Genomic DNA, 14,197 nt, shown 5'->3' on the forward strand with positions numbered 1-14,197 from the left:
GTAGGTAGGGCAACCACGGAGGGCGGCGGGGGGGGGGGGGGGGGGGGCCGCTAAAGCAGCGGGGCAACAGGTCTAATGTACATCCTCACACCCAGCTTAGGAAAGGGCAGGAGCTGTCCCAGGCACTGTTCCCCTGAGTTTAAAGAACTTCTCCAAAAGGTATAAAAGCACACAAAGCCTCTGGCAGTCCTCAGAACAAATGTTCACTCACTTCTAAGAAACAGTTAAAAAACGCCATTAGAGGGGGCGGAGCGGGTGCGGGTAGGGGGCGGGGAGAGCCTGCAGTGCTGTCATTGTCCTGTGTAAGGAACTCAGCCAGAACCCTGGCTGGGGAGCCCCCCCCCCCCGCCCCACCCCTCTTCTCTGCCCTGGCCACACACTTCACAGAGAACCACCTGCAATGACTGGATCAAAGCAAGATGGTGGTTCATTAAAGCTGAGCTGAAGGCCTTCCGCGATCAATCACAAGTCCCTTCATGGCTACATGTCCTATTTAAAAAAAAACAAAACGGGACCAAAAATAAAGAAATAAAGTGATCTGAAAGCTCAGAGCGATCACGACATGGATTTTGCTTTAATGACTCCAGTGGAAAATCTTCAGAGCTGGGACGGGGCTGGGGGACGTGAGGGGACTCTTTAACCAGGCCCTGGTCCATTGAAAGCAGTGTTTGCTCGGGCGTGCACTTTGGGTTTACCCCTGGGCAGGGGCAATGCTGAAGCCCTGGTGGCTCACCGGGCTTGCCATCCTCTGAGCCCTGTGGGGCTCACAGAGCTACAGAGCCACCATGTAGCAAGTGGCTTTTCACGCAAGCCTACTGGGCAATCCCCGTGTCCCCTGTCTACAAGAACCATACGGGCTCGTAAGCATCCCCAGGGCTCAGGGAGCCTTTCGTCTCCTTTTGATCGATCCCCCAGACCCCAGCAGCCAGCACAGGTCCAGTGAGGGAACACACGGTGCTTAATAAGTGGTGAAAGAACTGGATCACAAAGCAGGAATAGCTGCCTGGCTTCCCCCAGGCAGAGATGCTCAAGAGCCCTCCAGATCCACTCACTGAGAACAATCTGAACGATGACCAACCCACCAGCCAAGGATGTGGAAGTACCATGAGCAGCAGACCCAGGAGTAACAACAAAGAAATAAATAACGCCCCCGGGTATGGGGGAGAATTCTCTGTAAATGCAAGGCAGAAAGCAAAGGCTGAATGAAAGATTCTACAGCATGGCTCCAAAGGAAAAAATACCTGGGGGTGCCTGGGTGGCTTAGTCGGTTGAGCATTCAACTTTTGGCCTCAGCTCAGGTTGTGATCTCAGGGTCGTGAGATCGAGTCCCGCGTCAGGCTCCATGCTCAGCAGGGAATGTGCTTGAGATTCTCTCCCTCTCCTTCTGCCCCTCCCCCTGCTCTCTAAATAAATAAATAAATAAGAGGAAAAAATACCTGGAGAAGAGGAAACAACCTGTCACTTTCAGGTACTTGGATAAAGTCTTTGGCCTTCAAATCCCGAGGTTGCAGTGAATGACAAGCAAGTCTTTGCCTTCTGCCAACACAGCATGTTGTGTGGCCTCTGCCCTCTGGACTCTCCATTGAGGCGGCATGGGTACTCAGGGCACAGTTACCAAGAGCTTTCTACATTCCAGGCTCAGAGCTAGGAGCTGAGACTGCACTAGAGGATGTGCAGTCTCAGAAAAGGAGAGAAAACACCAAGGCTAAAGGGGTGACAGAGATACCCGGGAGCCACCAGGCCCTGAGGACCAGTGCAGCTGTGTCCCCAGAGCTCAGGAGCAGAGAGGGTCTACTATCATCCAAGCAAAGTCTATGCTCCTAAAAGCTGGGTCATCAAATCTTGGAATTGAGACAAATGACAAGGGACAGTGACCGAAGAGACACAGAGGCGTGCAAGAAGCCCCAGCCTCATCCAGGCGCAAAGGTCTGTGCTCACCACCACAAAGCCTCTGTAGGTTCCCACGGTGCCCTCGGCACTGCAGGTACACCAACAAACAAGGCAAATCAGGAGCCAACATTCTAGAGAAGGGAATCGGGAAAACAGTTAAGACCCAGGTCATTTTTTACTGAAAAGAGGACAAAGAAGGAGCCTCACTGGCTTGCCAGACTGAGACAGGTCTACACGGGGAGGTCAGAACTGGCCGTGGGTCACGAGTCTGTGGTTGGACAAAGCAGAGATCTCTGCCCGGAGGGTCTCGGGCTCAGGAATTCGGACCAGAGATTTGAATCCAGGTAAAGAGATGGGGTAACAGGCACGGGGCTCTAGAAGCAACTCCTGATCCACCTCCTCTGTGAGGGCAGACAGGGCTGGTGATGCCCACAGAGGCTCTTGTTCAAGGTGCCCCTGTTGGACAAACGCAACCCCACCAAGGGACATGGCTGGGAGAGATACTGCCCCTTTGTGTGAATGAGAACAAGGAACCATGTCCTTCATGCCCAGCCCCCACCCAGGCCCCTCCAGCTTCGAGGGCCAGGCGTGTCATCACGTTTGCCCTGGAGCAGGGGCCCCTGATGCACAAACCCTAGACACAGATGCCGTCTGTCCTGTTCCCCACTGATGTCTGGCACACAGTAGGCCCTCACTGAACATCAGTTGTGTAAATGGTATCAGATGAAGCCTTCGCCTTCCCTAGCAGCATTGGTGTACTTCAAGCGGAGGTAGAAAGCAACGGAGGCCGTTTTAACCCCACGGGCTTCTGCGTGCTCTCTAGAGCAGCTCTGGGCACAGAAACAGAATGTGAGCCATGTGTGCAACTGACATTTTCTAGTAGCCTCACTACAAAAGGGAAGAAAAAGAAAAGCAGATGAAATGAATTCTAATCATATATTAAACCAACATATCCCAAATCTTATCATTATAATTTTGGCATGTAGTTAACACAGAAAGATATTAATAAGGTATTACACGTTCTTTTTTCCATCCCGAGTCACTGAAACCCAAGGTGTATTGTATACGTAAAGCACAGCTGGAGTACCCACAGTCATGTGCTCAGGAGCCACAGACAGCAATAGATCCCGTATTAAAGAGGGCATATCTAGAACCTGTGGTTTCAAGGGAAAAACAATTCTGGAAACCTGGAAAAAAATAATTCCACATCATGCAAATAAAACCCATTAAGAGAAATGGGTGAACATACGATATAGGCCAACAAAATAAAAAATTACTCAGATCAGGGGCACCTGCGGGTGGCTCAGTCAGTTGAGGATCCGACTCTTGGTTTCAGCTCAGGTCATGATCTTGGGGGCGTGGGATCAGGCCCCACATCGGGCTCCATGCTCAGCAAGGAGTCTCCTTGAGATTCTTTCTCTCCCTCTGCCCCTCCCCACTGCCCCACTCTCTCTCTCTCTCTAAGATGAATAAATAAAGCTTTAAAAAAATTATTCAGATCATAAGAGCACCTTGCTCCTAGCATTGCTGTGAGTTGTATATGCCATACCTGTACACGCTCGGGAGAGGGCCTGGTACACAGTAAGATGTATTATGCCAACAGGCCAAGTGCAATCAGAGTCTGAATTCTTCCACAGTTACACAAACTTGCATTTGAAGTGCAACGTGGATGCACATTGACATATCTTGCGTGATGTGGGATGCAGCCTCCAGAACCGTGAGTTCCTCAGGGACCCGTGGGCCTGCCATTTGCAGGTGAAAAGAAATGGAATATCCGGCTGAAGCAGGGGGGTGGAGGGCTAAGAAGGCAGACAAAAACCATCCTGCTGACTACATACATTTTTCAAAAAATAGCAAATTTGTGCAGCACCGTGGATGCAATGAGTAAGATTTGCTTTTTTTCCTGCCTGTCAAGCCACTTATTAATCATAACATATTATTGCTCTGCTGGTTCACAATGTGCAGTGAAACACCAGGATCCAGCTGAGAACAGAACTGAAGAGAACGAAATTGGATGGCAAGAAAAGAGCAAAATTAATGTAGGCTCAAGTACAAGGGGGGGACAAAATCATCCTCCTAGAACTGATTTTCACAGTGATCAGAAAAATAAAGGGCAAACTCAAATCAAGCTTTAGTGCAGCTACTACTTTCTGCCTCAGTCTTTTTGATAAGGACTGCCATTTTGGGGAGAGGGCCCCGGAGGTGAGGAGTGGAAACTGAATGGAGTTGCGATTCCAGGCTTGGCTGACACCTTTCCAAGGCAGCTGCAAATTGGAGTCATTACCATCAGGTTCGTGCTGGGCTGTGCAGGTAGGAAATCAAATTGACATGCCAAGAAGAAATAGAAGGAAAATATCAGAAAGGAGAAAGGCTCAAAAGCACTCTTGACGTAGCAGAAAGGACATTCACGATCGTAGCAGAGAAGAAATGACAAAAAAAAGAAGTTAGGTTACAGTTCCTGGTGGGCACCTGCCAAAACTTCAAAATGAGCCAAAGGATGGACAGGAGAAAAAGAAGACAGAAACACACACGCGCACACGGCCCTTCAGATATGCATCAACGTCCTTAAGAAGTGAATCTATACTTGGCTGTGGTCAAAGGGAATTTCAGAGAAGGGCAAGTTTCCAGAGCATCATCAGGGTTTGAAACAGATAAATGGATCATTGCCACTACTAGAGGTCATGAGCCCACCCCCTTTGCAGGTCCCTCTGTCCCCTCTGTGAGTTCTTCCCCACACAGAATGGACTAGAAACACCAGGCCAAGGCTCATGACCTTGCTCTGGATTTAATGCTGTCCCTGTCAGTCCACTGCACTTTCAAATCCTCACTCGGGGATCTTTGGTACCCAGCTTCCTGGCGCGGTCTGCGTGGTGATACTGATTCTCAGCAGCGGGGCCTTTGTCCTACCAGCCAACAGGGCTTTGGTCCTTAACTTAAAAGGCCCAAGAAATGCTCCACAGGTGCAGGTGTGGGGCCATATTGCCTTCATAGTGCAGCCTGCCACGCTCGATGGAATTAGAAATATGCTGGGGTTGGCACATGCAAAGCTGTGTGTTCTCCTTCCTGCCAAAGATGGAAGATGACTGACTGAATGGGAACAGGAAACCAGCTTGCCAGAATGGATTTAAAATGGGACGTGCGCGCTCAGGGGAGGGTTAGCGTTGTACTTCAGAACAGGAGCATACAGGAAAGTCCGCAAGATCCCCAGCTCGTTCTAAAGACAAAGGGTCCCTCTGGGGAACCGTGAGAGGGCAGGGCCCACATGGAGTCCAGTTCCTCCCCCTGGGAGATGGCAGGGTGTTTTGGAAAGTGGGACGACCATTGTCTAGAAATAGCCTGGGTCAGTTCACCAGAGAGCATCCACCATGTGGGCCGCTGCCTGCCTCCTGTGAGGGAGCACTCGCTGGCATAATGCCATGTTCTGGATGGCAGCACCAGCCGCCTACACACGGCCCAGGTGACATGTACTGAGTGCCTGTCAATGCCGCACGCCAGGCACTGTGTTACGAACAGGGGGCTCGGTGCAAGCAGGGCACAGTCCCATCCTTTGAGTTGCCTATGGTTCACTGGGGGGGACAGAGCAGTAAGCAGGGGACCACACTACTCGGTAGCAAAAACTGTTCCAGGAGCCGATCTAGGAGTACCTTGGAGATGAGCCTCCCCCCCGGGCTCAGGGCAAGTGCCGAGCAGGCGTCTCAGACTTTCACACTGAGACCTGAGGGTCAATAACACACAGCCACTTGAGGAAGGGATGGGCTGGCAGAGTTCTGGGGGGAAATGGCATTCACAGAGGCCTGGGGCTGTGGCAAGCTTCTGGAGTGCCATGTAGTCCAAGCTGGCCAGAATGCAGGTGACAGGAGGAAGGGCAAGAGATAAAGCCACAGGGGCCAGGTCTTGGGGGGCCATGGATGCCCAGCAAAGAAGCCTGGGCTTCACCTTGAGGGCAACAGGGAACTGCAGATGCGTGCTAAGCATGGGGAGAACCTTGGGCAACCATGTGTTTCAGAACGAATATTCTGGCTGCAGGACGAGTTGGAGATCAGTCAACTAGAGACAGATTCAGAAATTGAGCAGACAGAGGGTATCAGCAACCTTGCCCAACGCCCTGGCTTTGTATACTAGGGGCACCGAGAGAGGAACTACTTGCTCAAGAACATAAAGCTGAGGTGTGACAAGCAGGCCAGGTAGGTTTCTTGAATTCAGGTGACCCGGCTGCATTTACAGCATCGAGGAGTTGCCATGTTCCCTTTCCCACTTGGAAAGTCACCCACAGGCACATTTTCTCTGGGGCCCCCCAGCCTGGCACACACAGCTCCTGAGTTTCTGTGCCCCGGTCTGGTTTAGAAAGGGCTTCCACCCACACTATGTCACAGGATCTCTACCTCATCCATCATAAGCAGACTCGTCCCTATATTTCACACTCCCAATGGACACGGCCTTGAGTGGCTGCTCGTCTGAGAACTGGAACCAAATGTCCTTCTGCTTTGAGGGCTCTCCAGTCCCCCAAATGTGTTCATCTCAGACACGCCCCCCCCCCATAAACACAGGTCAGCAAAGGGCTGGGCACGGAATTATTTTAATTAGGTCTTCCTGCAATAAAGAGGGATCTTGATGCCAGAAAACAATGCAGGCCAGAATCATCTTGGGCTAGTGGGAAGCAACTGAGTAGCTAGGACACAGATTTCAGGCTCAGGCTGTCCCCAGCTGCTTCCACGCCACATGGGCTCCAGGGGCTGAGTTAGGACAGCAGGGAGTGACCAGAGAACAGCTGTTCGATTCAGGAAACGCCAGCCCTCTCACCTGGGCTCCAAATGAACCTGGAGAGCGAAATCTCCAAGGACGACAAGCGGCCTGTCATGTGCACCTCCGAGAACAGATAGTGTGCATGTGATAACAAGGGCGAGAATAAATGGAAGGAGGGACAGTGGGATGGCTGAATGGATTACTGGAAAGCTGGTGAAAGAGATTTATTCTGCATGCACCGATCCCGCCAACATGAGCCAAACACATACGCACAGGCAGAGGTCGCAAGGTTCCCATGTTAGGGCTGCCAGGAAAAACTCCTCACCTTAAAATAGGGCCCCGACACCTTCTGCCATCCCACCCAGAGGAGACTCACTTGGGTTAATCCACATCACCACAATGAAGTACCTCTCCAAGAATAAAAGGGGCCACTAATCATCATCAAACCTTAGTGGAAATCAAGTGAAAATCAGATTTACTCTCCAGACTGACCCCACTGAAAATTAGGGGCTTGGATGTGAAGACAGCAGAAAAGGTGTATTTCCAAGGGCATTTGGGAGCTGGGCCCATGGAGGAAGGCTCTGGGCAGCAAAACCATGCAGCCCTTGAAGGCAGGGAAGGGGGCAGGCCCGGGGCTGGAGGGAGGCTGAGAAAAGGGATGGGATTGTTCCAGAGGGAGTACATTAAGCAGCCACATATGGACACAGACTTGCTTTCCTGGAGGCTATTTGTTCTAAATATATAACAAGTTTTGGCTGAGCCCCTGCCGCCCACCACAGCTGTTGAATCCATTTTCTAGGGCCACCTGGGAATTGCGGAGACACCATCCCTTTGTTTGCTCTGAAAACACTGGAAAGGAAAGGAAACTTGGTCAGAGTGGGTTGGGTTTTGCCAGGAGGTTTGGAGAATCCTTAGAAACTTCTCAGATTCCCCAGTAAGGAAAGTTTAGGTCTTTCCTGCCTGGGCTGGTTTCATTGCTGGCAGGATGGAGAATTCAACGAGAAACTTCCTTCTCCTAATTTTCCAATCATCTGTTGTTTTTCTCTCTAAAATACCACACATCTGTGTCCTAGTGCCTAAAACAATTTCAAATATGTTATGCCAAAAGATTGCTACAAGGATGGGAGAAAGGGTCAAGAAAAAGGTCATTTATTCGGTTAAAAATACCCTTCCCATCACCTCAGATCCAGCCCTGATGTCAATCTCTCACAAACTCAGTGTGAGATGTAGCTTGTCTGGCATTCCAGAAGGGACTTTTTCACCAGAAGCAAAGGTTAACAAGCATCCACAGCACCTCAGAGTCTTCCAAGAAGTTCAAATATCTTAACTCCATTGATCTTACAGAACCCTATAGGATTGTCTTCATTGGAAGAGGCCGAGACTTGTCAGTTGGTTGTAGACCAGGCTGGGAAAATGAAGTGGATGCTTTTCTCCTTGGTTGTGTTCTATGCGATCACTGGGGACAAGGGCTCCCAGGTGAAGCCATTCTTCAAAAACCAATAATGGGGCACCTGGGTGGCACAGTAGGTTGGGCATCCGACTCTTGGTTTTGGCTCAGATTGTGATCTCAGGGTCGTGGGATCAAGCCCTGCCTTGGGCTCCAAGCTCAGCGTGGAGTCTGCTTAAGTTTCTCTCTCCTTGTGCCCCTTCCCCCTGCTTGCTCACTTGCTCATGCTCTCTCCCTCTCTCTCTCTCAAAAATAAATAAATCTTTGCGGGGGGGGGGAACCAGTGGGTTCAGGGCAAAATATCCAGGCAAGGTATAGGTAGGACCCAGAAACACAGTTCCCAGAGCAAAGCTCAGTAACGTCTGGATCAGGAACCAGACAGCCAGAAGGAACACAGCAGTTCCACAAATACACCAAATCTACTTCTACCCCAGGGCCTTTGCACACGCTATCTCCTCTATACAGAATGTCCTCTCTTTGCCCAACATTGCTAACACTCCAACCTTTGGCCAAGTAGAAGCCTTTCCCCCAGGGCAGGTTGGTTCTTTCTGTGATTCCCACTCAAAAGACCCCACTTCTTCCAGACTGCTTCTCTTGGTCTGTAACCGTGGACTCATTCATATAAGTGAATTATGTCCTTCTCTCCCTGCCAGGCTGGCCCTCCCAGATGGCAAGGGTCTGTGTCTCCTGTTTAGCACAGAACTTGCCACATAGTGGGTGCTAAAAAGCAAAACAGAGCATAATGTATCACCACCAGACACAGAGGGACAATTCTACAAGAGTTCAAACAAAACCACACTCTGCAGAAAAGGGGGATATTTAATTGTTATCCAGTGACACTCCAACTCAAACCACAAAGGACTGAAGGGGACTTAACAAAAAATACACATAACTGCCAAAAAAAAAAAAAGAAAGAAAGAAAAAGGATAAAATAGTTTCAGGAATGAGGGCAAAAAGAAAACTGAATTAGATAAATAGTAGAAATATATTAGGAATAAAATGAAACCGCTCAACTAACACAAACTAAATGGCTCATTCATTCAAGGACAAAGGAATTAGTTACTTCTTCTGAAAAATGACAAGCGCTACTAATTCCTGGAAACACCCACCCAATAGAATCTTCACAAGGTTACTATTAAGTGTTTAGGGGGAAAACCTGTTATAAAGGTGGTATGTGGTGGAAATAAGACTACATTTTTCAGCTGGAACATCTAGGGTTCCAGTTCTAGGATGGCCACAGAGTAGATTGCCTGGGTGTGTCACTCCCTATTCTGAGGCTCCGACCCTGGCGCACCGCGATGGGCTCCCTTCTTTCCAGCTCTCGGCTTCTGTTCTACAGAGATGGAAGAGCAAGGAAATGTTCCTTACCACCTTTTCTAAACCAGATGGCAGGAAACCCTTTCTTTCTTTCTTTCTTTTTTCTTTTTTTCCCCCCATCAACGTATCCACTTGTGTGTCAAAATGCTCCTTAGGAAGGTTTTCAGAAGCAAAGTGGATAACTGCTTAGCTAAGGCAAATCATTTCACCTTAGGAGGAGAGAAGCTATTTGCACAGTTCCTGGGGGAGGAAAAGCCAGGAGCTGATGACAGACCCTTCCAATCCCGGAGACATACGTGATCCTTCGGTGGGGGTGGGGGGTTGGGGGGGAGCAGCGGGGCCACGTGGCACAGAGATGCTGAGCTGTGCTCTGCACCAGCTCCATGATGGGGCTCCTCTCCCTTCCCCAGCCCCAGTGAGTTGTACCCCACCTGGCATGGAGACAAGAGAGAGCCCACCTCCCTCGGCATAATGACATCACAGTGTCAAGTTTATAAGGCTTCCCTGTCTCCTGAAATCCCCACAACCCTACATAAGCACTCCTGGCAAGCTCTTAATAAGGTCATTTTTGTCTCTTTGCCTGCGAAGTGGAGAGATTTTCCCTGCATTTGGGGAGCATTATCACGGAGAGATGATCTGTGTTGATATAGAGGCTACGGGAGTGCGCTTGGCAGAAAAACGGCCCCCCAGACATGTCTACAACCTAATCCCTGGAACCTGTGCACCTGTTAGGTTACATGACAAAGGAGAATTAAAGTTGCTAATCGGTAGACCTGACAACAGGGAGATGACCCTGGATTGTGGGCCCAAAGTAATCAACAAGGGTGCTTACAAGCGGAAGAGGGGCCAGAAAAAGCATCAGAGGGGAATGTGGTTTTGGAAGAGGGAGTGATGGGAGGGCTGCTGACTCTGAAGATGGGGGAAGTCAAAGGGATGGATGCTATCTGGAGCCTACAGAACTGAGCTACCAAAACTTGATTTTAGCCAAGTGAGACCCGGGTCCGACTTCTGAACTACAGACTATAAGGCAATACGTTTGTGTTCCTTAAATTGATACATTTGTGGTAACTCATTAGAACAGCTGTTAGGACCTGAACGGCGCCCCCTGGCCTCCAAAGTCCTACACGGAAGTCCTACCCTTCATGACCACATCTGGAGACACCATCCTTAAAGAGGTAGAATGAAGTCATCAGGGTGGACCCTAATCCACTGTGACTGATGTCCTTCTAAGAAGAGACTGGGACCCAGACACACACCAAGGGAAGACCATGTGAAGACACAGGGAGAAGACAGCCGTCTGCCTGCCAAGGAGAGGCCTCAGAAGGAGAGCAACTCTTCTAACATCTGGATCTCAGACTTCTGGCCTCCAGAATGATGAGACAGTGCCTCTGTGTGGTTTGAGCTGCTCAGTCTGTGTTACTCAGTTTTGGCAGCTCTTGCAAATGAATATAGCAGCCACATGAAGCCAATACACCGGCTCCACAGAATTGACCTCGAAGGACCCCAAGGGCACCTGGGCAGAGGACCAATAATTGGAAAGGAGGGGCCTGTTGATGTCACCCAGGCAGAGCAGCCTGGTGGAATGGTGGGGGCCACGAGACAGAGGACACCAGCAGTGATCTGCAAATCAAAAGACACAGGGGCAGATGCTCAGAGAGCAGGAGGTAAGATCATCCACTTTTTTCCCAGGCTCACTCTGTCAGAATTTAAATGAATGAGCATCCATGATTCCTCTGATCAGCACAGGGAGGCCTTGTGGGTGGGCAAACTATGTCAGGCGCTGAGTGTGGCTTCCTCAGGACCCTGGATTTTGTGCTGTTTAAAGTCTGCTTTGGGTCCAACTGGTTCTTCTCTCCTTATTTGTTGGGAGTCCCACAAGGTAATATTCCATTTGTATGAATGCCAGGACCTCGGTCACTGAAGTTGGTAAGAATTAAACTCCATCCTTTTTTATCTTGTTATTAAAAAAATAAAGTACCTTCCTAGTCTGGGAGGTTTGAGGATTGCGGGGAGACGCATCTCTGACTCGCGATGATTATTAATCAAGAGCACGGCCCTCTGGGCTAATTCAGCGGGGGCCGAGTTGACGTTTACCTTTGCCATATCTAGGAGAAAAGGTTTTGCTAAGCAAACGCAATGTGTAAACAGCATCATAAGGAACATGTTTAACCTGCTTAAGAGAACAAACTGGCTTCAAGTAATTTAGCGGTGTTCATCTGCATCGTGACACTTAATCTGCCTTTATAATTGGGTCTATTTATATATTAAAGGAGACTCACCCAAAATGCTTCATACAATTATTTTTAAATTTTCTGATTAAACAATGTATGTCCACTGGGGATAAAACACAGACAATACCAATGCCCGCAGAAGAAACTAGAAATCATCCATACTATTCATATTCTCCCTGCCCCCATCCCTACCTGCCGCCCTCCCCCAACCTTTAAAAGACTTTGGAGTCGGATAAACCTGAATTCTAATTCTGCCTTCACCACATACTTGCTGTATCACCATGAGTAGACTTTCCACCTGCAAAAGGGGACTACAAGCAGTATTTACTTTACATGCTATCATTCAAAGAGATGACTGGTGCTCTCCTCCAAATGCAGTGCCTCGCACAGAGTAAACCCTTCCTAAATGCTGCTAGAGTGCTTCCGAGCCATGCAGAAAGGAGTCAACGTGGCTGGCATGACGGCTGTTCTTTGAAAGGCCTGCTTGCAAAGTCGGCTTTGGCTGGTGTCCGGGGGAGCTTACAATTGGGGAGAATTCCAATATTTCCTAAATAAGAGTGGCACTCTGTGCTTCAACTCTCTGTATAAATAATATGGCTTAGGCTGAACACCTGCTTTCCCTCTGGGAGTCTGGAATCCGGGTACACACCAGGGAGGGCATATGCCCACACGAACAGCCCCCAATAAAAACCCCCAGGCACTGAGTCTCTGAGTTTTCCTGGTTGACAACATTGCACACACATTGTCACAACTCCTCGCCAGAGGAGTTAAGCACATGCCACGTGATTGCACAGAGCGGGGCGCTCTTGGAAGCTCACGCCTGGTTTCCCCAGATGTGCACCATGCACCTTCTTTCTGTGCTACTGTTGGTTTGGATCCTTGTGCTGTAATAAATCATGGCTAGGAGGACAACTATACATGAGTCCCATGTATGAGGGTACTGGCAAACTGTCACACCTACGGGTCCTCTTGAGGACCTCCCACCATGTGAACCTATCTCTGGAGTTGGGCTGTGGATTCTAATCCCATTTCTACCACATACTGACTCAGGTTCCCGGCAGGACCCAGACGGCCACCTCAAGTGGGGGATCTCAAGAGCCTTCAGTGAAGGGCTATCATGAAGGCGTGAGCAGGGTCTAAGGGAAACAGAAGGGAGCAGCACAGGATCCTGGGGCTAGGGGGGACTGGCTGTTCAAACTGGTGAAACAGTAGGCGTCAGGAGCCATGGCAATCCTTACTGTTATGATGTGGACTATAGATGTGGTTTCCATTTCCTGATTATTTCTCCATTGCTTTATAGCCATCCCCAAAGAATATTCGTTCTAGAAAGAGAAAGAAAGGAGAAGGAAGGGAGGGAGGGAGGGAGGGAGGGAGGAAGGATCCATTCTTGGCTAGTAACATTTTGAATCTTCTCCTACCCTGTCCTTATGCAGGTGTTTCCAGAATCTAACACACACGGGCCATCCTGAGATTAAAGCTCCAGTTGACCAGCAAAGGGCTCTGACTTTCCTTATGTTCATCACATGGCATAATCCATGCCACCTTTCTTGGCAGCATTGTCATGAGGTGGCTGCCCAATCAAATCCCAAGTAAGGTTGAGGCCCCCTCTCTTCCCCAAGCCTGAGCCCAGGCCCCAAACCCTGAACCCCAGTTTAAGAGAAGACGGTAAATGCCCTACATGATGGGCGAATGGGCAGATGTGATTTCTCGCTGGCCCTGTGAAACCCCTGTGTGTGGCATGGCAACCAAGCACGCAGCTCTTTATTATAAACCTTGCTCCCCCCTCCCTCCACGGCACCCCCATGCATTCCCCAGAGACAGTGGAAGCAGAAGGTACATACATGAGACTATAAACTGAAGTAAATCAAAGACAGGCCTTGGGTAATGAGGCAGCTGGGAGCCCCAGGGAAGCTCAGCAGCGTCCAGAATGCAGGAGATGCTTGTAAGAACTTAAAGGCCCAGTCTTCTCCCTAGAGGGCAGGCCAAATGGCCCCACACTAGAGCAAGAATGAAGGAGAAAATCAGGTAATGGAGAGAGAACGGGTAATACATCTGGGTAGCCGATGCTGGAGGGCATTTTGAAGGGAAGCCAGAGGCAGAAACACAGGAGAATAGAGCCAGTTCCTCAGACTCCCCAGTTGCCCACAGCAACCCGTTTCCTGGTGGTCATTTACATAATGTTGCAATTGTCACTGCTGTCTGCCTCCTCTTGCAAAGGGAGGCCCCGCATCAAAGGAACACACAATAACTGCGCAGGTTAATTCAACTCTCATTAACCACTGGCAAAATAAAACCCACTTAATCACCTACTTAACTTGAACATGGAATAAAAAGGTCTATTTTGTTCGGAAGGAGCTTTCCATGAGCAGATGCCTTGCAGCTAGCCACAGCCCGCACCCTCGGGGCCGCAGGACCGGCCTGCGCCCGTGCTGTGGGCACCAAGATGCCGCCAGGTCAGAGGAGGCTGTCCTCAGGCAGGCGGGCAGCGCCAGGCAGGGTGGCAGCTGGCTCCAGCTCTGTGCTGGCCACGAGCCTGTGGGCAGGTGAACACCGCTGGACCTCCCCTTCC

At 49.9% G+C, this 14,197-nt stretch overlaps 1 protein-coding gene across 2 annotated transcripts in view; it reads right to left on the bottom strand.

Moving 5' to 3' along the window:
* The window catches only part of KAZN (kazrin, periplakin interacting protein), a 1,113,689-nt gene that overhangs the window by 892,951 nt on the left and 206,541 nt on the right, over positions 1-14,197 (bottom strand). The gene's annotated exons all lie outside the window — the stretch shown is intronic.

Source organism: Callorhinus ursinus, unplaced genomic scaffold (genome assembly GCF_003265705.2).
Source record: "Callorhinus ursinus isolate GAN/ISIS: 27379988/994484 unplaced genomic scaffold, GSC_fseal_2.0 scaffold18, whole genome shotgun sequence".
Lineage (NCBI taxonomy): Eukaryota > Metazoa > Chordata > Mammalia > Carnivora > Otariidae > Callorhinus > Callorhinus ursinus.